Genomic DNA, 25351 nt, shown 5'->3' with positions numbered 1-25351 from the left:
ACTATCCCCCAATTTAACTGATCCCCAAAGGTTTTTGATTAAATAGCGGAATAGAAAATATGATCCAAAAAAAGTGTATGTATATCACACGTACACAACCACACTAGGCCCCAATTACTATTGTTTGTACCCCTAAAAGGCTAGATGAGGAGTAGGGGGGGTATGGAACAGGCAGCACCCTCAAACCTTCAGAAGTATGAGATGAACCCCAACAACTTGGAAAGGTGGATCTCTCTCACACGTACCAACACAGACTATCCCCCAATTTAACTGATCCCCAAAGGTTTTTGATTAAATAGCGGAATAGAAAATATGATCCAAAAAAAGTGTATGTATATCACACGTACACAACCACACTGGGCCCCAATTACTATTGTTTGTACCCCTAAAAGGCTAGATGAGGAGTAGGGGGAGTATGGAACAGGCAGCACCCTCAAACCTTCAGAAGTATGAGATGAACCCCAACAACTTGGAAAGGTGGATCTCTCTCACACGTACCAACACAGACTATCCCCCAATTTAACTGATCCCCAAAGGTTTTTGATTAAATAGCGGAATAGAAAATATGATCCAAAAAAAGTGTATGTATATCACACGTACACAACCACACTGGGCCCCAATTACTATTGTTTGTACCCCTAAAAGGCTAGATGAGGAGTAGGGGGAGTATGGAACAGGCAGCACCCTCAAACCTTCAGAAGTATGAGATGAATCCCAACAACTTGGAAAGGTGGATCTCTCTCACACGTACCAACACAGACTATCCCCCAATTTAACTGATCCCCAAAGGTTTTTGATTAAATAGCGGAATAGAAAATATGATCCAAAAAAAGTGTATGTATATCACACGTACACAACCACACTAGGCCCCAATTACTATTGTTTGTACCCCTAAAAGGCTAGATGAGGAGTAGGGGGAGTATGGAACAGGCAGCACCCTCAAACCTTCAGAAGTATGAGATGAACCCCAACAACTTGGAAAGGTGGATCTCTCTCACACGTACCAACACAGACTATCCCCCAATTTAACTGATCCCCAAAGGTTTTTGATTAAATAGCGGAATAGAAAATATGATCCAAAAAAAGTGTATGTATATCACACGTACACAACCACACTAGGCCCCAATTACTATTGTTTGTACCCCTAAAAGGCTAGATGAGGAGTAGGGGGAGTATGGAACAGGCAGCACCCTCAAACCTTCAGAAGTATGAGATGAACCCCAACAACTTGGAAAGGTGGATCTCTCTCACACGTACCAACACAGACTATCCCCCAATTTAACTGATCCCCAAAGGTTTTTGATTAAATAGCGGAATAGAAAATATGATCCAAAAAAAGTGTATGTATATCACACGTACACAACCACACTAGGCCCCAATTACTATTGTTTGTACCCCTAAAAGGCTAGATGAGGAGTAGGGGGGGTATGGAACAGGCAGCACCCTCAAACCTTCAGAAGTATGAGATGAACCCCAACAACTTGGAAAGGTGGATCTCTCTCACACGTACCAACACAGACTATCCCCCAATTTAACTGATCCCCAAAGGTTTTTGATTAAATAGCGGAATAGAAAATATGATCCAAAAAAAGTGTATGTATATCACACGTACACAACCACACTAGGCCCCAATTACTATTGTTTGTACCCCTAAAAGGCTAGATGAGGAGTAGGGGGGGTATGGAACAGGCAGCACCCTCAAACCTTCAGAAGTATGAGATGAACCCCAACAACTTGGAAAGGTGGATCTCTCTCACACGTACCAACACAGACTATCCCCCAATTTAACTGATCCCCAAAGGTTTTTGATTAAATAGCGGAATAGAAAATATGATCCAAAAAAAGTGTATGTATATCACACGTACACAACCACACTGGGCCCCAATTACTATTGTTTGTACCCCTAAAAGGCTAGATGAGGAGTAGGGGGAGTATGGAACAGGCAGCACCCTCAAACCTTCAGAAGTATGAGATGAACCCCAACAACTTGGAAAGGTGGATCTCTCTCACACGTACCAACACAGACTATCCCCCAATTTAACTGATCCCCAAAGGTTTTTGATTAAATAGCGGAATAGAAAATATGATCCAAAAAAAGTGTATGTATATCACACGTACACAACCACACTAGGCCCCAATTACTATTGTTTGTACCCCTAAAAGGCTAGATGAGGAGTAGGGGGAGTATGGAACAGGCAGCACCCTCAAACCTTCAGAAGTATGAGATGAACCCCAACAACTTGGAAAGGTGGATCTCTCTCACACGTACCAACACAGACTATCCCCCAATTTAACTGATCCCCAAAGGTTTTTGATTAAATAGCGGAATAGAAAATATGATCCAAAAAAAGTGTATGTATATCACACGTACACAACCACACTAGGCCCCAATTACTATTGTTTGTACCCCTAAAAGGCTAGATGAGGAGTAGGGGGGGTATGGAACAGGCAGCACCCTCAAACCTTCAGAAGTATGAGATGAACCCCAACAACTTGGAAAGGTGGATCTCTCTCACACGTACCAACACAGACTATCCCCCAATTTAACTGATCCCCAAAGGTTTTTGATTAAATAGCGGAATAGAAAATATGATCCAAAAAAAGTGTATGTATATCACACGTACACAACCACACTAGGCCCCAATTACTATTGTTTGTACCCCTAAAAGGCTAGATGAGGAGTAGGGGGGGTATGGAACAGGCAGCACCCTCAAACCTTCAGAAGTATGAGATGAACCCCAACAACTTGGAAAGGTGGATCTCTCTCACACGTACCAACACAGACTATCCCCCAATTTAACTGATCCCCAAAGGTTTTTGATTAAATAGCGGAATAGAAAATATGATCCAAAAAAAGTGTATGTATATCACACGTACACAACCACACTAGGCCCCAATGACTATTGTTTGTACCCCTAAAAGGCTAGATGAGGAGTAGGGGGGGTATGGAACAGGCAGCACCCTCAAACCTTCAGAAGTATGAGATGAACCCCAACAACTTGGAAAGGTGGATCTCTCTCACACGTACCAACACAGACTATCCCCCAATTTAACTGATCCCCAAAGGTTTTTGATTAAATAGCGGAATAGAAAATATGATCCAAAAAAAGTGTATGTATATCACACGTACACAACCACACTAGGCCCCAATTACTATTGTTTGTACCCCTAAAAGGCTAGATGAGGAGTAGGGGGGGTATGGAACAGGCAGCACCCTCAAACCTTCAGAAGTATGAGATGAACCCCAACAACTTGGAAAGGTGGATCTCTCTCACACGTACCAACACAGACTATCCCCCAATTTAACTGATCCCCAAAGGTTTTTGATTAAATAGCGGAATAGAAAATATGATCCAAAAAAAGTGTATGTATATCACACGTACACAACCACACTAGGCCCCAATTACTATTGTTTGTACCCCTAAAAGGCTAGATGAGGAGTAGGGGGGGTATGGAACAGGCAGCACCCTCAAACCTTCAGAAGTATGAGATGAACCCCAACAACTTGGAAAGGTGGATCTCTCTCACACGTACCAACACAGACTATCCCCCAATTTAACTGATCCCCAAAGGTTTTTGATTAAATAGCGGAATAGAAAATATGATCCAAAAAAAGTTTATGTATATCACACGTACACAACCACACTAGGCCCCAATTACTATTGTTTGTACCCCTAAAAGGCTAGATGAGGAGTAGGGGGAGTATGGAACAGGCAGCACCCTCAAATCTTCAGAAGTATGAGATTGTGTTCACTGTACCCCACAAAGATTGAGTTCACTGCACCCCACAATGATTGTGTTCACTGCACCCCACAAAGATTGTGTTCACTGCACCTCACAAAGATTGTGTTCACTGTACCCCCCAAAGATTGTGTTCACTGCACCCCACAAAGATTCTGTTCACTGTACCCCACAAAGATTGTGTTCACTGCACCCTAAAAGGATGTTGTTCACTGCACCCCACAAAGATTGTGTTCACTGCACCCTAAAAGGATGTTGTTCACTGCACCCCAAAAAGATTGTGTTCACTGTACCCCCCCAAAGATTGTGTTCACTGCACCCCACAAAGATTGTGTTCACTGCACCCCAAAAAGATTGTGTTCACTGTACCCCCCAAAGATTGTGTTCACTGCACCCCAAAAAGATTGTGTTCACTGTACCCCCCAAAGATTGTGTTCACTGCACCCCACAAAGATTCTGTTCACTGTACCCCACAAAGATTGTGTTCACTGCACCCCAAAAAGATTGTGTTCACTGTACCCCCCCAAAGATTGTGTTCACTGCACCCCACAAAGATTCTGTTCACTGCACCCCACAAAGGATTTTGTTCACTGCACCCCAAAAAGATTGTGTTCACTGCACCCCAAAAAGGATTTTGATCACTGCACCCCAAAAAGGATGTTGTTCACTGCACCCCAAAAATGATTTTGTTCACTCCACCCCAAAAAGATTGTGTTCACTGCACCCCACAAAGATTGTGTTCACTGCACCCCAAAAAGATTGTGTTCACTGTACCCCCCAAAGATTGTGTTCACTGCACCCCACAAAGATTCTGTTCACTGTACCCCACAAAGATTGTGTTCACTGCACCCCAAAAAGATTGTGTTCACTGCACCCCAAAAAGGATGTTGTTCACTGCACCCCAAAAAGGATGTTGTTCACTCCACCCCAAAAAGATTGTGTTCACTGCACCCCACAAAGATTGTGTTCACTGCACCCCAAAAAGATTGTGTTCACTGCACCCCAAAAATGATTTTGTTCACTGCACCCCAAAAAGGATTTTGTTCACTGCACCCCAAAAAGGATGTTGTTCACTCCACCCCAAAAAGATTGTGTTCACTGCACCCCAAAAAGATTGTGTTCACTGCACCCCACAAAGGATTTTGTTCACTGCACCCCAAAAAGATTGTGTTCACTGCACCCCAAAAAGGATGTTGTTCACTGCACCCCAAAAAGGATTTTGTTCACTGCACCCCAAAAAGATTGTGTTCACTGCACCCCACAAAGGATTTTGTTCACTGCACCCCACAAAGATTGTGTTCACTGCACACCAAAAAGGATTGTGTTCACTGCACCCCAAAAAGATTTTGTTCACTGCACCCCAAAAAGATTGTGTTCACTGCAGCCCAAAAAGATTGTGTTCACTGCAGCCCAAAAAGATTGTGTTCACTGCAGCCCAAAAAGATTGTGTTCACTGCAGCCCAAAAAGATTGTGTTCACTGCAGCTCACACACAGAAAAATGGATGTGGATCACTGACACCTGCCTATCTCCAATCCCACACCACACAGCAATATCGATTGTAGTTTGTAGAACACAGTTTCCCTAAAATTCAGCAGACTCTGTCCCTAACAGGATTGAGAAGAGATCGTAGATCAGGATTGAGTGCAGATTCACCCCACCCCCCACACAGCAATATCGATTGTAGTTTGTAGAAGACACTGACCCTATAATTCAGCAGACTCTATCCCTAAAATGCCTACAACTCGCCCTGCCTAAACACTCCGACCTGTCCCTCAATTCTATCCGGACACAAATGTTTTTTTCCTGCCTATCTTTCCCTAATCAGCAGCCAGCACATTGATGTGTGCTCTGTCCCTTAGCTAAGCAGCAGAATGACGCTGCTGCGGCGGCTGCCTCGAACTTATAAAGACTTGGTCACATGCTTCAGACGGCCAATCACAGCTACTAAGACATTTGCAGGCATGGCTGGGATGGCTTAAGGCACACCAGTTAAACGATTGTTGATTGGCTGTTGAAAGCCCGCCATGAAAAGAGCGCCAAAGCATGCAAAACCCGGAAATAAAACGACCGAACACGGATTTTTACCCGAACATACAGTAAAGTGTCCGTGTCCGTGTTCGGGTAAAAAAAATCCAATTATTCGGTACGAACACGAATAATACAGTCCGTGTTCGCTCAACACTACCCATAACCCATTGAATATTTTGATATATTTGAGACCATTATTGTGTTTAATGTTTCTAGACTCTAAGTCTAGAAACTAGCACAGAGTCAGGTTTGTTCCTCTTGACATAAAATTTGTGTTGTACCCAAGATAGTGAAGATAGTTTTCTGCTTGGTAAGTAAGACAAATGTCTATTTCTGTTCTGAGATAAAATAATTCTGATTTATTATCTGCTGCTGGGTTTGAGTCTAACTTTGTATTTTATTTTTTCTGCTTTTATTTTTTTAAAAGGCCTTTTAGAATAACAAGCCTCAGAGTGTGGCTTTAGGAACTCCCTTTAAAGTTATTGAGGAATATACTGATGATAAATTAAGAAAAAAGTATCCCCTAAGTTGAGGTGTTTCTTCCCATGATACAATATATACTAGATAGATAGATAGATAGATAGATAGATAGATAGATAGATAGATAGATAGATAGATAGATAGATAGATAGATAGATAGATAGATAGATAGATAGATAGATAGATAGATAGATAGATAGATAGATAGATAGATAGATAGATAGATAGATAGATAGATATCTTGTCTGCTCCTATAGATGTGTTATTCTGTTAAAGCTCTGAGTGATGCACTGAATAATAATAGCTGTAACAAAATACACGATGCTCAAAAAAGCAAAGGTCCAATTTATTCACAAAGAAAGTAAAACACTAACATGGAAATCAAAGGGAATATTACAGAGTAATAAAGATAAGAATTAAAGAACAGAGTTGATACGTTACATAAGTCCATCCTTGACCCAGGTCGACATTTCAGCAACAGCTTGCCCTTTTATCTTCCAGTTGAAAGAAAGCTTATCAGATATCTGCATCTAAACAGAAAGTCAGGGGGTTGCTTTTTTTGTCTCCATAACCATATGCAGGTTGGGATATATGAAAAGCTTTTTTATCTGTAAACCTCTGTTATACACACCTTTCTGTGTAATCCTTTTCTCCTGGTAATCCAAGATGGTCTCCGGCATTGACCAGCTAGCCAAAAAGCTTTGCCTATACTTTTCCTTTAAAACAATCTACTGAGCTGGCCAGAACCAGCTCTTAAAGAACGCTATTCCACATTTTCACAGCTCTTACTGGAAGAAGCCTTTCCATATTTGGAGATTAAATCTCTTTTCCTTCAGACGTAAAGAGCATCCCCTTGTTCTCTGTGATTGTCTTAAAATGAATAACTCTAGACAAAATTCACTATAAGGACCACTGGACATGTTAAGAATGCCACCTGTACAAACAGCTAAAAATATCATTGGTGTTATCCCACTGGCTCTGTCAGGGTCGCTGGAACTAGAGCCACGCACCATAGAATGCATTAAGATAAAAAAAACCTTCTGCTTTTACAAACACTTTATGAACTTTTCGTAAACTCTGGGAAATGCTAGGGTTCCAGAAATTGCTGGTTGAAAATTATTGCATTTGGGAATATAAGGCTCCAAGGCTGCTGATTCACTGCTTGGAGAGGGGAGCTGAACTGCTGGGAGAACTAAATGAATAATATCAGTTTTTTGTTGTGAATTGCTTCACATTTCCTGCAGTTACAGAGGTCAGTGAGGTCTTGTTTTAAAGCTCCTTTACTGCTTCAGGGAATATTGTGATATTTAAATGTGCAAAGCATGGTCACAGGTTCTTTTTAAGAAAAACAACAGAGACATGATTTAGTTTTTGATCTTCATTTTTTTATGTTCTTTTTTTGGAAGGATAAATGTACAGTATCAGAACATTACATCTACTTGCAATATGGTGCTAACTATGTGTGCTCATGATGATCAAATGTATCTATTAGTTTCAATATATTTTGATTCAGTGGCCATTCTTCTTAATTTTTTAAATTAGCTTATGCATTTAGAACCAAGAAATATGTTGTGAGAAAACTTTATTGCCAGAACTTTTGCAATATGCAATAGAATGAAGCTTGACTTTAAGGGCAGGTTACCCAAAATTATGTACCCTTACCAATGGATTTCTCTGTTGCTTAATTTATTAAAAAAAGATAATTCACATACTTGCAGAAATCAAATGCAAATCCAAATATGGGATTTCCTTGAAAATATTTAGAAATTGAATTTAAATAAACAATATAGTGTTTAAAATATGCACTGGGGGGTTATTTTTCAGTTGTCTGTTTTCTTCTGTACTGCTATCTGATTAGTGGGTTTGTTACATGTTTGTTGTATGTTTTTCTGAAGTTTATCTTTGGAATATATTTCATATTATCATACAATATACAATTAATGTGTACACTGTACAGGGGCAATGGATCTGAATTTCATATTTTGTATATTAAGAAAAGGATATTAAAATACACCACATTTACAGTCTTTCTACTGAAAATAAAAAAGAATTCTAATGATTTCCTGAATGGCTGTTAGCCTTTGAACCCACGTTAACAATCTTTTCTACATTCTTGCTCAGGGTTTTAAAACCATACAAACCGACTAATTACTTATTCCTTGTGGGATTTCAAATTACCTAGGCATGGCATTTTACTGACAGTGATTAAAAGGAACAATGGGAAAACACATGACTGTTCTTTTCATTACTTATATTGATTGTCAAGTCAAAGCAGTCAGGGCAAGGGTGGAAATCTATATGTTAAATTATATAGTCTAAACCTATGACCTGTACTTTTTTTCTGTTCTTCTTACAGCAAAAATATAAAAAAGACATATTCCCAACATATTATGCTTCATAAAAATGTAGAGTGCCTGGTATGCAAAAAAATAAACACTGATCACTAGCAGGGAACAAGACATTACAAGCTCTTTGGAAATGCAATAGAATTAGACAATGACTGCGGGGTCTATCAGAGGAGACTGTAACAGATCTCTTAGAAGAACCTCTGTAGACAGAAAATAATACTGATATTTTGTAATTTTCCCATTACATTTTCCATCTTGCCTGTTAGATAGCCAAGTTAATATCTGTAGACTTAATTTTTTAAGAGTGTCTTATTCATAAGTGGATGTAACAAAATGATCTAATCTGCAAAAAAATTTGTACATGTATTAGTTTATATCAGTGGTTACACTGTAAAAATGTAGGCGCCGACTTACAGTGAATCTGTGCTCATTAAAAAATGTATGTAAATAAATAGTTGTTGAATTTCGTGTTTGAGACTTTAAGTGGGACAACTCCAACAGCACATACATATGAAGCATTTTAGAACACAGAATGCATGTTTGAGCTCCTTTGTTGAAGATATTAGGTTTTCTGACATCACATCCAAGATGGTGGAATCTAGCAGCAGTTTCATAGCCTTATAAAAGGGAGGCTCTTACAGGTAAATAATATCCTACAATATGTCAAATGCACACATAATCTGATAGGAAGATTGTGGTTGAAATCAATGGTCTGGAAATACGATGTCTTTTAATCAGTAGGGTGCAGCAGAGGAAAGCTACCTGAGATACTAAGGGGGAGATTAAGTATGTAGTGGCTCCTGTGAAACACAGGAGAACAGGCTTAGTGATGGAAAGAGTCAAAGGTGAAAATTTGAAAAATTGGTGCCATATGAAGGATTAGCAGAAATCTTTGCAGACCTTGTTATTCGATAAGCCTATCAGGACAGCAAGCCGTAGACATGTACAAGATCTTTTCTTAACAGATGAACTTGTAAAGCTTCTCCATTAAAGAGTACTTCAGATTACTTTGAATTCCAGGGACACAAAGGAGCTGGATTGAAAAGTTCTTCATGTATCAATTTGGGGCAGTGAGAATTAGGGTAGCCACCAGAAAGAACAATATTATTCCCAGGTAAATTCAAGAAGATGGTAATGTAACAAAACAATAGAACATAATAAGAACATTAAACATTACTCAAAAACACATAAAGGTGTTCTACAATAGAGAAACACTGTGTAATACTGAATGTGTGAATAGACAAATGGTGCAATAAACAATATGGTATAAATCGAACAATAAAAAGGGTAGAAAATAGTGACAAAGCACAAACTGGGTACAAGTGAACAGTAAATACAAAATGCAAAACGTCCGCGTGAAATAACCCAAATCTGTGGAAAATGTGACACAAAGGTGCACAAATAGCACAAAAATGAATAACAAATGTTCAAGTGAAAAGCAGCAAATGTCAATCAACTTTAAACCGAATGAAACAGGTGATGTTGCCCTTTTTCTTATAGACTTCTGGTAAGAAGCATAGCGACACTGGTGGCGGGACATCAGGCACCTTTAGTGGTTTTTCTGGCTGTCACCGGCAACAACATCTGTTTCATTCGGTTTAAAGTTGATTGCAGCTTCACACAGGTCACAATCAGCGCACCTTCCACATTTCACCATTAATCAAAAACAAGCAGTTTCAAGAACTGTATTTTACTGGGTTGGACTGTAGTAACTAAAACACGTTTCTCTCTTTTTTTGTGATAAATTTATCCCAACCAAAGTCTTCCTTTGAATTAGTTTGCCTTCATTGATTCATCACATTGTACATTATTATTAATTACTTTAGGTATTGATCTGTCATGTGGCTTGTTTGTGTGCTGTTTCTGTTTAATTTCCCACTGATTTAATATGATTTGTTTTATTTACAGGTCCCAGGCTTTTACTGCACTTTAAAACTACAAGTCCAGGTAAGATTAGTCAATGTCATTGTTTAACCATACAATATAATATTATGAATAAAACACCAGAAAGACACTCTTTATGATACTCTTGCAGATGTTTATAAAAGCACACAACTACCTTTTATTGTATTCACATTAAAACTGTTTGTCATTAAAGAAAAAAAGTAATCAAAATTTTAGAGTATTCATTACACAGCAGCAACTGGAAAACGCAGGTACAGTTACAATGATGGGCTAAATTAAATTTTCCCTAGAGTATATTTACTATTTCAATGCAACTATGTTGTTCAATTTAGAGGAATATCAGTGTCTTGTTAATATGCAAAATAAACACAGCGCTAATGACAGTGCAAAAAGATATTCAAATCGTGCTCCAAAAAATGTTATTAGATATATATGACTGTGCTCCAATAATAATTATAACAGTGTGCCACAACAATGAGTAACAAATAAAACCAATATTAGTAATTAATGAATAAAAGTATACTATTAAAAAATAAATACTCCTATAATTTGACCAAACAATAAGTGTCCAGTGAATGTTCTGGTCATCTCAGCAACGGCAAACGTCACTTCTGGGAAGGTGGAATGCCAGCGGAAGTACGGTGGAGCGCACGCCGCTTGTTACTGCATACAGCAGCAGCAGCGCGATTGAACCGCTTCCCGAACACCTTGGAAGTTATTTCTACTGAGAAGTAATTTTATATTGCAAAAAATGTGAGTGTATTTGGATTCATCTTAATTTTAATAAAAATTTTGTGAACGTATTACACTATTTGGGGCTTTCTGTCTTTCCATATTGAGTAAAGGAGACTCTAAGGAGAACCCACACCTGCAACCGCTTACCAGTTTCAAGCTCTTTTGACCCCAATGCTGTATAGCTTTAGGGGTCCACGCCCTCTGGAAAGGAGACTCTAAGGAGAACCCACACCTGCAACCGCTTACCAGATTCAAGCTCTTTTGATGCCAATGCTGTATAGCTTTAGGGGTCCATGCCCTCTGGTAAGTGAACTCACTCACGGTTGGGGGAGGAAAAAACACGGGACCCACGAGTCACAACACAATAAGAAGTCACTTGGAATAATTTTTTTGAGCACCAGTCACGCTTTTTCCACTGGACATTCACTGGACACTTATTAATTGGTCAAATTATAGGAGTATTTATTTTTTAAGAGTATACTTTTATTCATTAATTACTAATATTGGTTATATTTGTTACTCATTGTTGTGGCACACCATTATAATTATTATTGGAGCACAGTCATATATATATCTAATAAAAAATTTTGGAGCACGATTTGAATATCTTTTTGCACTGTCATTAGCGCTGTGTTTATTTTGCATATTATTTTCACTGGTTGATGAGCAGCAGTGGCAGTAATATTTTATTTTATTACTTATTCCTAAGAGCAGGGTGTACTTTATACTAAGAGTTTTTTTACAGTGTCTTGTTAATGTTTGCATACACATGGCATTCATGCAAAAATATGTATTACATACATATTTGTATGTATTTACATACATATTTGTATGTATTTATAGCACATACTGCCTATATATTTTCTTCTTGCAATCCCCTGCACAGAATAGAAGATGAAGTGTTAGAACTCTGTTATAATCAGGGTCCTATTGCTTTACTAAGACATGCTTACAAAAGAGGAGAGCAAAGTATAGGGCAAATTATAGATCTTTCTGTACTGCCTAGCTGCAGCATAGTCTACAGAGAGGCCCAGAACCAAGATAATCTGCCTTAAATGGGTACCTTTATCATGTAAAACAGTTAACATATTCTGCAATCCAAGAGTCAAAATATGTATGACAGAAGAACTAGTCTCATATATTAACTCACCCCGCGCACAGGCTAAATGATAACGATGGCAACTGTAATGGAACACTTTTTTACAAGACCACAAGTCTTAAAGCAGCTGCTATACAATAACATATGATAAAAAAGGTGTTGTAGAATATTTAAATTCTATAAAATAAATCTAAAACACTAGCAGCGCTAAAGTAGAACTAATGTGTGGAACCCCAAAAGTCCTTAGAACATCCTATAATGCATAGGCATATAGTCCATACAGTGATTCAACAAATGAAGTCCATCAACCAGGGTAGGGGAGTGAGGTATCTTGACTATTCACCAAGCTTCCACCACACTTCGGTGCTCCCCCCCTTATATGGAACACTCACCAGAGATCGGTGAAAATAGAGCCTTCTATTATATATCCACCATTCATCGGGTAGGACTCACTGCTGGACGTCACCTAGCTCCTTCCTCCTCAATTCCTCTCCGTTCAAAGCACATGTAATTGGACAAAAGTGGGGGCAACAATAGTGTAATTCCGCCAAAAGATTTATTAAAAAGAACAACACAACATGAGCCCCTCTCCCCTCCAGATGTCTACTTACAAGAGGGCAAGGAGTGAAGGCATAGAGATAAAATATGTGCACTGGATGACCACCATCAAGTATTCCTTCAAACTCAGGAAACCTGGAGGACGTCCTGTGTATAATAATGAGCGACCGCGCACACCAGCTCTGACGTTTCGTCTTCACGACTTCTTCTGAGAGCTCGTGTGTGCGGCCCGGTCTTTTTTCATTTATAGTGACGCCGGCGCATGCGCCCCTGCGTCCCGCTCGGGGTCCGCCGGAAGTAAACAAACCCTGACTCAATCCAGCAACCATACTAAGATGCACTGGTCCGAGCTTCTGCCCGGTGTAGTGACGCACATCCTGCCGTGAGACAGGAAGTGTGCAGCCGATTACCACATTCGGTTGAGAACGCCGGATGTCCATCATCACCAGGCTGTTAAACTACCGGCTCTGCGGACACCCATCGCATCTTACCTCCGGCTCGCACTAAATCCATGGAACATTAATATCTTATACGGCATCAATGTCCCTCTCACTGTCCAGTGGTCATATATAACGACACACAACAGCGGGGCATTGTAATGGATCTGTGATTCCGGGCAGTTTGCATGAGGCATCCATATTTTGCACTGAATGCCTTGCACTTTACATAAAATGACTGAATTTATAATTAATAATAAAACAGCATCCAAATCAAGTTGCAAATGCACACTATGATCATAAAAATGCATATACACTTATTCTCTAGGAAGAACCCCAAAAAACAATATTAATAAACTGCGAAATGTGCACATACTCCGGATTCATTAGTTGTGCCTGAATATCTAAAATTTTTAAAACCCAAAAAGGGAATAAATATAAAAGCATAAATATACTCTAGAAAAACATACGTTAAAAACCACATAAAAACCGACAGAGTCGGCTTAAAACCAGACATAAGAAAAATAGACACCTCATAATTCACAATAAAATCGCATGGGAACAGGGATGGACATATAGAGATATAGGACTACATAATTAAAAATTATACTGCAAACATGGGATCCGGACAATGAACTGCATCTAGTAATTAGCAATTATTAATAATATTAGATGCAGTTCAGATGCAAAACAATCTAACACTTTAGTAGGTGCTTGAGGGGCTGAGCAAAGAGCTCTGATTTACAGTCACTGGCTCTTTACTCATTGAAGACCTGAGAACTGTGCAATTAGCAGTCTTTGCTTACTTCTCGGTGTAGAGGCAGTGAGCGATCAATACTGCATCCACCTAGGTAAGTATAAATATTTTCTTTGTGTAACTCCCAAACTTTTCTTTTAAGGATTAAAAAAATGTTATACTTTTTTTTTAGGATTATATTACTCAAACATGTGTGTAGTGTTTAGTCAATCCTTGTCTTTCCATAAAGGATATAGCAATAAAACTATTTGATATTTTTAAAGAATTAATGTTGACAATTGATGGAAGATACAGTAAGCATAGATGCTAAAATGCTATTGAAGTTTTGTGATTCACTGTAAGTATTTTTTGCTACATGAAGGAGTTGACCAAAATTAAGATATGTGAAGCAGTGCAACTCTTGTAGGCAAGTCCTGGCATCTTTCTTTTCTTTACCAATTCACTAAACTCCAGCTGATCAGAAATTATCTGTGCACACCATCAGAGCCACCGTTTTTTTAGGAAAAATCAGAATCTAGGACAACAGTAGCATATATATGCAAACAATATAATTATTGATTAGAACATTTTATGTTGAAATAGTGCAAGCATAATTTAACTGTGAAAGGGGGGCTGAAAACAGTTGGTTGTGCTATATGCAGAGAAATTTTTTAGGCATGTGCTGCAGCTAAATTATTTTACCGATTCCTATTGTCATACCTCCTTACCTCCTTTTTATGGGAAATATCTTTGTATGTATCTGCACTTCCAAAAGTTTCTCCTAAAAAGAATTACACACAACTAAAATATATAAAACATTTTACCAGCTCATTATGAAATACTTACCATAGAACGGAGCACTTAGGTGGCTCCCGCACACTGCTGAGGCAGTTGACATCTTCCCTGGTGTTTTTTCCACATGCGGGAGCCGCCGGTCATGGCACAGGGCTCTGAAAAAACAGCACTGGCAACTGTTCCTTCAGAGTGTAAGAGCCAATGATGTCATTGGCAGTGTATATAGTAAATATCTCCTAAACAGTGCAAGTTTAGGAGATATTTACAGTACCTAAAGGTAAGTCTTAATATAGGCTTACCTATAGGTATACCCAAACCACTGAAGTTAAATTCCACTTTAACTATGATTTTTGTACTGCACCTATGTGATCAATGGAGATCACAAACAGCAAGAAGAAAGAAACCTCTTAATTTTTTTAGCTAAGCCATACCCATCCAACTGTCAAATTTAATTCTACACATGCAGTTGTGGAAAGAAGAATGCATATTTAGAAGCATTGCTGATGTCTTATTTATTTGTTCTGAATCCTGGTGTGGAGACACAGTCTCACAGTAATTAAACTTATGCAAAGTCTACTTTTTATAGCAGTTTGTGAATACATGAGTGCAGTACTGTAGAATTCACTATTTTTGGCTCCTGGAAATAAAGACATTGAAATATACAAATGTATGTAGAAGATTTTTTTCCTTGTTTTCAGTCCTTGTCTGAAGTTACAATGAAATGTTTGCAATGCATTGCAATGTTTATATTTTTCTGAGCTTGTGATGGCAGCTCTCAGTGCACAGGAGAAAAAGAAAAGGTAAAGGTCGCTGAGTTGCTTGGTATTCCTGTATGTATTAAAAAGCTACTACATTTTGAAAGTTCAGCTATTCTTTTTGTTTTTTTTTTTTCAAATACTTCTTTCAAAACCTTAAAAGTATAGCTCTTAATCACTTTACTAATTATAAAATGAACTCAGTCACAATTTATCCTAAGAAGGTAAGTTGTAAAGGAAATGTGTAGTGAGAAAAACGCAGAGACTGTCAATGCTGACCTCTTTCTTTGAATACATGTCACTTGTTTTTCTTTGGCTTCAATAAGTTATAAATAACATACCTAGAATGTTTATCAGCGAATCACTCATTTTCACAGCAATTCTAATTGAGATCCATTGCTGGCTGCTCTGTCCTAGCATCCATGCTCAAAGTAAATTATGTGATGTCACTCATGACATCACATCCCTTTGAATGTAAACACATTGTGGAAGCATTGGGGGAGATTTACTAAAGCTGGCGCACCCAGGATCTGGTGCAGCTGTGCATGGTAACAAATCAGATTCTAGGTTTTTTTTGTTGAAGCTAAAAGTGGTTGTAAACTTTGTTTTATTTTTGTCATAAAAATAACAAACATGCCTATACTTACCTGCTCTGTGCAATGGTTTTGCACAGAGCAACCCCGATCCTCTTCTTCTGGGGTCCCCCGCTGATACTCAATGCCCCTCTTCTTCATCAAGTGGCTTTCCCTGGGGGTACCTGAGCATGCTTGCTCCCAATTTCCACTGCTGCGTCCATTGACACAGACAGCAGGACTTGGCCCCGCATCCCGCTTCTGTGTCACTGGAATTCATTAACAGCAGCGGGAGCCAATCGCTCCCGCTGCTATCAATCTGTCGAATGAGGAGAGAGATAGAGAGAAAGATAGCAGTGGGAGCCGCTGCGCTCGTTAAATATCACTGAAAAGGGGGAGTCTGGGGGCAGCTGCAGAAGCAAAGTTTTCCATCTTAATGCATAGAATGCATTAAGTTTATAATCCTTTAGGGTCCTTTCACACATGTGTTCCGCCTGGCGGACTGCCCTTTGCTCAGCGGAAGTCAATCTGCTGATCCCTGTCAGAGCCCTGCTCTCCTCTATGGGGAGATCGGCCCAAAACAGACCGCCTGTCTGTTTTCATCCAATCCTATCTGATCCACCAGACGGATGGAAAATAGGGCTACCATCCGTCTGGATTTAACGAACAGGATCAGATCGGATAGCAGCGAGTGTCAGCGAACATGTCACCGCTGACATCCGCTGCCCCACAGGGGTGAATGGAGCTTCCGATCAGGTCCGTCTGAAAAACTGACAGGCGGACCTGATCGGAAAGCCCGTGTGAAAGAGGCTTAAGGCTTTAGAACCACTTTAATTGGAAGCTGATAAATTACTATGCCCAGTTGCACCACATTCTGAGACAGGCTTCCATTTTAAAAGGGTTTAGTATTTCCATTGCAGATTCTTTTTGAAAATACAAATTACCTGGCTTCCACCTTTGAGTCAAAGGTTTAGAACATACTGTAAATATTTGTCAGAATTGTGTATCTCTATATTTGTCCTGGATCAGTGGTTCATAAAGCATTTAAGCCAAAGCATGGCATAAAGGAGATGTCCCCAACAGCCTCTATGACTGATAGAGTCACTAAAAAACAATACTAGCCTCTTAAGGAGCTCATTATTTTACATAGTTTAGTGGACACACGAGAGGTCAATTGCAGGAGCACATTTTTCTTTGTATACTTTGAATATTCAGTAATGTGCAAGTTTTTATATGAATTTATTTTGAATATGATTGAATGATTAAATAATGTACAGCTTAAAACTTAACCAAGCTAAGTTAAATAATATTGTAGATCAACTCCAATGACTTTCAATATGAAGAAGTTCTCAAATCCAGGCAGCACAGTGGTTAAGTAGTTAATACTTCCACCTAGCAGCACTATGGTCGCTAGTTCTAATCCCAACCATGGCACTACCTGCCTGGAGTTTGCATGCTCTGCTTGTGTGGGTTTCCTCCAGGTACTTTAGTTTCCTCCCACGCTCCAAAGACATACTGGCAGGTTAGTTGACTCCTGTCTAAGTTGACCCCAGTGTATGAATGGTGAGTTAGGGCCCTTAGATTGTAAGCACCTTGAAAGCAGGGACTGATGTGAATGTGTAAAACATGTAAAGTGCTGCGTAAATTGATGGCGCTATATAAGTACTTGAAATAAAATAACCACAACCATTTCAAAGCACTGCTAAGCAAAATGAACACGTGTAACAGCACAAAAATATATTTTAAATTTCCGTACCTTTCTGTATTTATTAACCACTAATTGTCTATTAAAACTAATGACAAAGAAATGTTTGGTAAGAAAAACACCTTGCAAGGCCCCCTTTTTATTCTTCTTTGGCCCATAGTATTGCCTTATGCAGTTTTAAAAAATATTATAAAGAAAAGTTGTATCTTCCATAGTTAATTCAAGGCAGAATATTCAACATATTTGAGAACTCTGACTTAGGCATACAGAAGTGACAAGTAAGCTGCTCAGTGTAACTTACATGTTTGTATTAAAATCTCCTTTCAAATTTAGATTAAACTTATGGTCTGCTACCCTTCACTCACGTTTTACGTTTACCCAACAGTTCAAACAATTCATTTTAATTTGGTTTCACTCTGTAACCAGGTATTTGCCACCAAACAATATTTCATAAAAACTCTAACTAGTCAGTTTTAAATAATTAAATGTGCTATAGAAGCACCAAGTAATTGAAAAAATAGCTAATTTTAATATAAAGCCATGGTTTATTTTTCATCATGGTACAAAGAGTGCAACTGCACACAAATTAGAATATAAAAACATTTACTGCATACATCTACAGTATATGATACAGTATGAATCCACAAAAAAGTAGGCCCCCCACTGACTCCTCCTAGGCTAGTGTTTGGTGTATGGAACACAAGCAATATTTCTTAATAAAAAAAGTTTTTTTTTTTTTTTTGTGAACATGGAGTTCTGTCACGCCCCTTTCAACCTCTCAAAATGTTTTTCAGCCCTTTGCATGAAAGACTGTATCTGATAGCAGACAACTAAATATCTATTTCTGTGACTTTTGATTGACATAAAGACAACCCAGGACAGCTAAAGCACCACTCCAGGCTTTTTCATATAGAAACTGGAAGTGGTTCTTGCTTGGAGCTGGCATTTTGGACTCAGCAAGCCAGCTTCAATCATAACCCAAAAATACAGAAAACAGCTGCAGACAGGATCACTTGCTGCTAATATAATTATCGGAAAGCAGGAATAACCTGACCTCCTGTGCTTGCTTGCAGAGAGCTTTACTTGTACTATACACTACTCATAAAGGGATATTGCAAACAACTTTTTTTCTACCAACTAATGAAACATATCACAAAGGTATGTTCTACAGTAGTTATGAGATTTGTGCAGACATTGACATACAAGGGTTCATTTACTAAAGGCAAATAGACTGTTGCAAGAAAAGTTGCACTTTGCATGGGAATTTACCCCAGAGCTTGGTAAATGTGGTGAAGTTTCACTTTACCCAATAAACTCCAGGGCAAATTTGATTGCAATAACCTGCATAGAAAAAACAAACCATATTTTTGCTTGAATATGAATAGATGTGGCATTTAAAAGAGCTTCACCTTAAAGGTATGTTCTACAGTAGTTATGAGATTTGTGCAGACATTGTCATACAAGGGTTAATTTACTAAAGGCAAATAGACTGTTGCAAGAAAAGTTTCACTTTGCATGGGAATTTACCCTAGAGCTTAGAAAATGTGTTGACATTTCACTTTACCCAATAGACTCCAGGGCAAATTCTATTGCAATAATCTGCAAAGAAAAAACAAACAGAATTTCTGCTTGAATATGAATAGATGATGCCATTTAAAATAGCTTCACCCCATTCATGCTATGATAAGTCAGTCCATTTCACACAAGCCGGTTATTGGCTCTCTTCTCCTCACACTGCCAACATGAGGAAAGGAATGCTGATAACAGGCTTGTGTCCAATCTATGATTGGACACAGATGATCACGTGGTAAAGGGCTGCTGTTATTGGCCCTTTACCTCGAACTGTGATCAGCTGTATCCTAAGGACACAGCGATCACAGAGATCACCACTCGCATGTTGCAGAGGATGGGAGGTGTTATATCATGTCCTCCAAGAACTGGCCAACCATGCTGTAGCTATGTTGTACCTTATAGCAAAGAATCAATAAGTTATTTTTAAGCAGGTAAAATAACCTAACAAAAGAAGTTTCTTATGTTTGTTGTTAAAAGCTACTATACATTGTACTACATTTTAATTGTTTAGATTTTTCCAAGTGAACCTTTGCTTTAGAGTACCATATTGATACTGCACTGCAGCAGAAACAGCACTGTGCTTAAAGTGTTTTTTTTTTTTTTTATGTAGGGAGTGTTGAGCTGGGGAATCAAAGGAAGAATAAACTTTAAAATTAGCATGGAAAAGCCTTTTAATACCTTGTAATATTTTTCTATGCTGTATGCCTTACGTTTTCACATTGTTCACTTTATTTTCTATATTTAACTTGTATTTTTCTATTTCCTAAATAATGAATTCAACTAAATTCTGTTTACAAAAAAGGGTTCAAATGTTGCATGACTAATATGAAAATAAGTTATCCATGTCAGAAAAGCAGCTGTCTACAGCAAAACACACCTGCCGCTAGTTTTTTGTCATCCTAAATGCCCAACACTGGATGGAAAATGTGTCCTATGACATTTCAAAAGCCAACATATTTTCAAGACAGAGTGTACAGAAATTGCAGTGATATTTAATTTTTAGCTTTTGGAGACTATACTGATAACTAGATTTACAGAAAAAGTCTCAAGAGTTCACGACTAATCAAAAGGCAAACTACATTTATGGAGATTGACATATTTATCAAGTCCAATGTTTTTTTTAAGTGCAAAGCTAAGTGGCCTGTAGGGAGTAGCACAGCAATAATGAAGAACTTCCATGACTTTTAGTAAATCTTCACCTGTTGAGTATAATGTTAAACATTTTTAAAGTTAAAAAATGGACAAGAAGCTAAGGACACAGGTGAGATACATAAATGGGAGCTATTTTTTTTTCTGCCAAAGGATCTAACATTTTTGAATGTTTAGCCTTGTATTCCCAAAACCCCTGATAGATCTCACAACCTATGCAACAGCAGCAGCTTGGTCTTAAAGTAATATCAAGCATATTTAAGCACTTTCAGCAGCTGATTTATTCACTTACCAAGTATGGAGCTTATTTATCCTTTATTCTTTGCCCATGTTCCAAATTCAGCTGGTGCCATAATAAATGCTCCAAATTTTCTGTTTCAAAGTGGACCCTTTTTCTTGCAGCATCCTATGGAGCCATCCTTGCATGCAGGGATTAGAGATGTATCTCCCTACACTGTGTTCATCAATAGAAACACACATCCACATAGCCTAAGATATCAAATCACTCCCCTGCTCCTCCATCTTTCTCCAAATGAACAGACTAGCTAGGGACTGCACTGTACACTATTAAAGTGGTTGTATGCCCCGCTTAGTGATTTTTTACCTACAGGTAAGCCTATAATAAGGCTTACCTGTTAGTAAAATGAATAGCTCTTAACCTGCACGGTTTAGGAGATATGCACCCTGCATGCAGCTGCTGACATCAGCGGCGCATGCGCTCTGAAGGTCCGGCGTATCATGCCAGAAGTTCAGAGCCCCTTGCTTGAACAGAGAGTGATGTCATTGCAGCTTCGGCCACTCACAGCGCCAGAGACGCTGAGGGAACATGTCAGCTCCCTCAGTGGTGACAGAGTGCTGCTGCAGGGGCTTCGTTGTAAGGCATACTAGCACAATATGCTATTGTCTTGCAAGAGTTTTTTTGGGGTTTTTTTTTTCAGTGGTTTACCGATTTATTTCCTTCCTGTGTGGATGGGAAGTTCAGGAAAGCAGCACAGGAAGAGCAGGAACTAGCAGAATTGAAAGTCGTAAACTGCAAATCCTGGAGTAGGATTTTAACAAATAGCTTACTGGAGAATGCTTATTTTATTGTGCTCAATGTGTTAAACTAAAAAATGCTAAGCATTTCATAATACTTTAAACACATCCCCAGCCTGAGGACTCCAGATGATGCATCATCTTATGAGTAAATAACTCACAATTTTCTGCTCTGCCATTTGCATTTAAAGAGTTCCTGTGGAAGTTTGTCCAAAAAGGCAAACTGAGGGCAAATAACTAGCCACCAGTTTTATCTGCAGGCTCACTGCAGCTGATCTTTTCCGCATTACTGACTTACAATGCCTTTTTATGCACTGTGATGCACAGAGAAATCCATCTTGTTAGAGGAGCAGGGCTGCCCCCCCCCCCCCCCCCAATGACTGATTATCTGATGACTGGTGGAGGAAAAAACAAGAAGCAAAAGAGGTTAAGAAAGCACAGATCAACAGAATAAAAGAGGCAAATCAAGGGAATAAATACTATGCAGACCCTCAGGTTCAACTTCCCTTAAGCATGAAAAACAGCACTCCACAGCAGCACAGTGGTGGCATCTCCAAGTCACACAGAGCAGATATACAGCTATGAAGGTGTAAGTTCTGGAGTGCCTAGACACAGTAACATTCCAGGGAGTAAACCAATATTTTTTAGGGGGTGTTTAAAAAAAATATAGATATTTCAGAGTTATTTCAGAGTTCTGCTCACTGTCGCACTTTGATTGACAACTGAGCTTTCATATAACACTGTACCCAAACAAAATGTTTACCTTTTTTTTTTGGATAGATAGATAGATAGATAGATAGATAGATAGATAGATAGATAGATAGATAGATAGATAGATAGACAGACAGACAGACAGACAGACAGACAGACAGACAGACAGACAGACAGACAGATTGATAGATTGATCTTTCTTTTGATGGTATTTAATCACAACACACTCACCAAAAAATACATGAAATTTTGAAAAAAAAAGTTTTTCTTAGTTTCTGTTATAACATTTTGTAAATAGGTATTTTTTCTCCTTCACTGATGGGCGCTGATGAGGCTGCACTGATGGGCACTGATAAGGAGGCATTGATGGGCACTGATGAGGAGGCACAAATAAGGCTGCACTAATGTACAGCACTGATGGGTACTTATGGGCACAGATAGGCAGCAATGATAGGCACTAAAAGGCGGCAATGATGGGAAATGATAGGCAGCACTAATGGGCAGCACAGATAAGCACTGATAGGCACAGATATGTGTCACTGATGTGTACTGATAGGTGGCAATGATGGGTACTGACAGGCATCACTAATGGGCACTGATGGTGCTACACTGATAATCAGTGCCCTGATTATCAGTGTAGCTGTCCCCTAAGTGGATTGTTGCTTACCGGCTCTCCTCTTCTGCCGATAACTTGCAAATCCTGTTTGTGATTGGACACAGTTGATCACATGGTACAGGGCCTCTGTGATTGGCCCTTTAACCCAATCACAGAGCACTCCTGATGCACAACCCGGGGACATGCAGGGAGGCAGGGTTCTGGGATCATGTCAATAGACTCATTCGGCTATAGCACAGTCGGCAATAGGTTAAACATGCATTTATAATTCAGTAATGAAAAGGCATACTTAAATTAATTGGTATTTTATGTCTACCTGCAGTTTTCCTTTTAGGTCATAGATTTTTGATTATATAACGGAATATTGATACAAACACATACTACTATAAATGCCTTAGATCCGTGCAAAATAAAAATATTTGTCTTCAATAAACCATTTTTTGTGAGGAAATATATTTATATTTTGCTTTATGTATTGTTAAGTTCTTTTTCCTCTGAAGCAGAAATGTTGATAGAAAGAGAAGAAATATATCCGTGATGTTGTTGAAGTCAATGTCATTTCATGTCATTTGTATTAGATGTAATGGTACACAGGAAGATAGTGTATTTAGAAGACCTAAATGATGACGCCCTTTTGATGTCTTGTGTCATTCAATTATTTCAGACAGACTTTCTTCTAGAATGGACTATTAGATACCAGACAACCAAACAAGAAAAAGGAGAGATGGGTTTATGTTTTCTAAACTATGGTGAGTCTTCAGACTCATCTCAAAATCTCATAGAACCCCCCCCCTTTTCTAAGTTATTTACTGATTTTAGTCATAGCTGGTCAGAAAACGGAAAAAAATAATAAGGAAAAAAATGAGTTACATTATATAAATTGTAAAAAATGGTGCTGCCCTGCCCTGACCTTATAAGTGTCATTGTGGTGAGTAACCACAACCTTGGTGTCACACATACTGTTGATGAGAAGTTATTAGGATGAGAAGGAAGCCAAAATAGAATATCTATCATAAATCTGAAAACTTGCTCTTCCATTGTTTATTTCTGTAGCTCTGTCTGTCAACAACTTCTAAGAGCAGCACCAACAGCCTCTTAGGCCTGGTCCACACTAGTGCGATTTTATATGTGACTTGAGTTGAGCACAGATTCGCAGGACAAGGGAATTCATAGTGTTTTTTTCAATGGTGTAAATTCACATCAATGCGACTCAGCACAGAGTGATTTTGCAAAAAGTTTCTGTACTACCTTGGTGCAAATCCAGTGTGATTTTGTTCCCATAGACTATACAAACCTGTACAAAGTTGCATCCAAGTAACATTACATAATTGCACTGAAAGTCAGATCAAAATCATGTCGTAGCTGTGTAATCCTTTTTTTTTTCCCCATAATATTTTATTGAACTTAAAAAAGTGAAATATACAAGATCCACAGTTAGTAAAATAGTGGTAAAGTTAAGAAAGGTAAAAAGGTAGGCCTGCATTATCCCAATGCCTATAAAAACTGAAATAATGTGTGGGTAGCCTGATGTGACCATAAATAAACGATAATGAATATTAATGAGGCTTAAAGTTAAATAAGAAAATCTTTTCCATTCGTATCTGTCCAAACATTGATTAAAAATATTATGGATGACGACATGAGAGGCAAATCTGGGATCAGGGGCAATACAAGTTTATATGTGACCTGCACATATACTTCTTAGAATGAGAGATTGCTGTGGATTGTTGAGGTACATAGAGCGTGGGGTTATAGGGGGTGGAAAAGGTGTGATTGAATTAATTTGTGATAGGGTTAAGAAGGCGATGGTATGAATCCATATATAAAGGATAAGAAATGGGCACATTAGTTGTGTGGGGATGAAGGGGAGGAGAGGGAAAGGCGTAAGATGGAGAGTGGGAGGATGGGGAGAGGGGGGAGAGAGACGGTAAGAGAGGAAAGATGAGGAGGAGAAGAAAAAAAAAGGGGGGGAAGAGGACATACTCTTGGTTTTCCCGTTTGTGTATTTACCGCAGTTTAATCGTAGCCTAAGGCTCCATTCACACTTTGGACACATAAAGTCTTATGACAAATCACAGCCCAATGTTTTCAATGGCACTCAATCAGGTAGCAGCGACTTTGAAAAGGTGCCTGCACTACTTTGATGCAACTTTATTGCTCCCCCCAATACTTACCTGAGCTTCCTCTCAATCCAGTGATAAGAACAAGAGGTGAACGACCCCTTGGATCTATCATTCGTTATTGGCTGAGACAACAGCGGGAGCTTTAGGCTACTACTACTACTGTGAATCACATTCAGTGAGCCAATGAGTAGAGAGCGGGGAGGGGCGTGGCTCCATGTGTCTTTTGGAAATATAGAATGGGGCTCAGGA

The 25351-nt window shown here is 38.8% G+C and overlaps 1 protein-coding gene across 12 annotated transcripts in view; it reads left to right on the top strand.

Moving 5' to 3' along the window:
• PTPRD (protein tyrosine phosphatase receptor type D) overlaps positions 1-25351 on the top strand; it is a 1741884-nt gene that overhangs the window by 397786 nt on the left and 1318747 nt on the right. For all 12 annotated transcript variants that reach the window (XM_082266411.1, XM_082266413.1, XM_082266423.1 and 9 more), the window contains exon 4: positions 10508-10546. The gene's annotated coding sequence lies outside the window, so the exon portion shown is untranslated. The remainder of the gene's footprint in view (positions 1-10507; positions 10547-25351) is intronic.

Source organism: Pelophylax lessonae (assembly GCF_965119305.1).
Source record: "Pelophylax lessonae genome assembly, chromosome: 1".
Lineage (NCBI taxonomy): Eukaryota > Metazoa > Chordata > Amphibia > Anura > Ranidae > Pelophylax > Pelophylax lessonae.
Note: the sequence above shows the minus strand (reverse complement) of the source record. Positions and strands in the feature narration are given on the sequence as shown.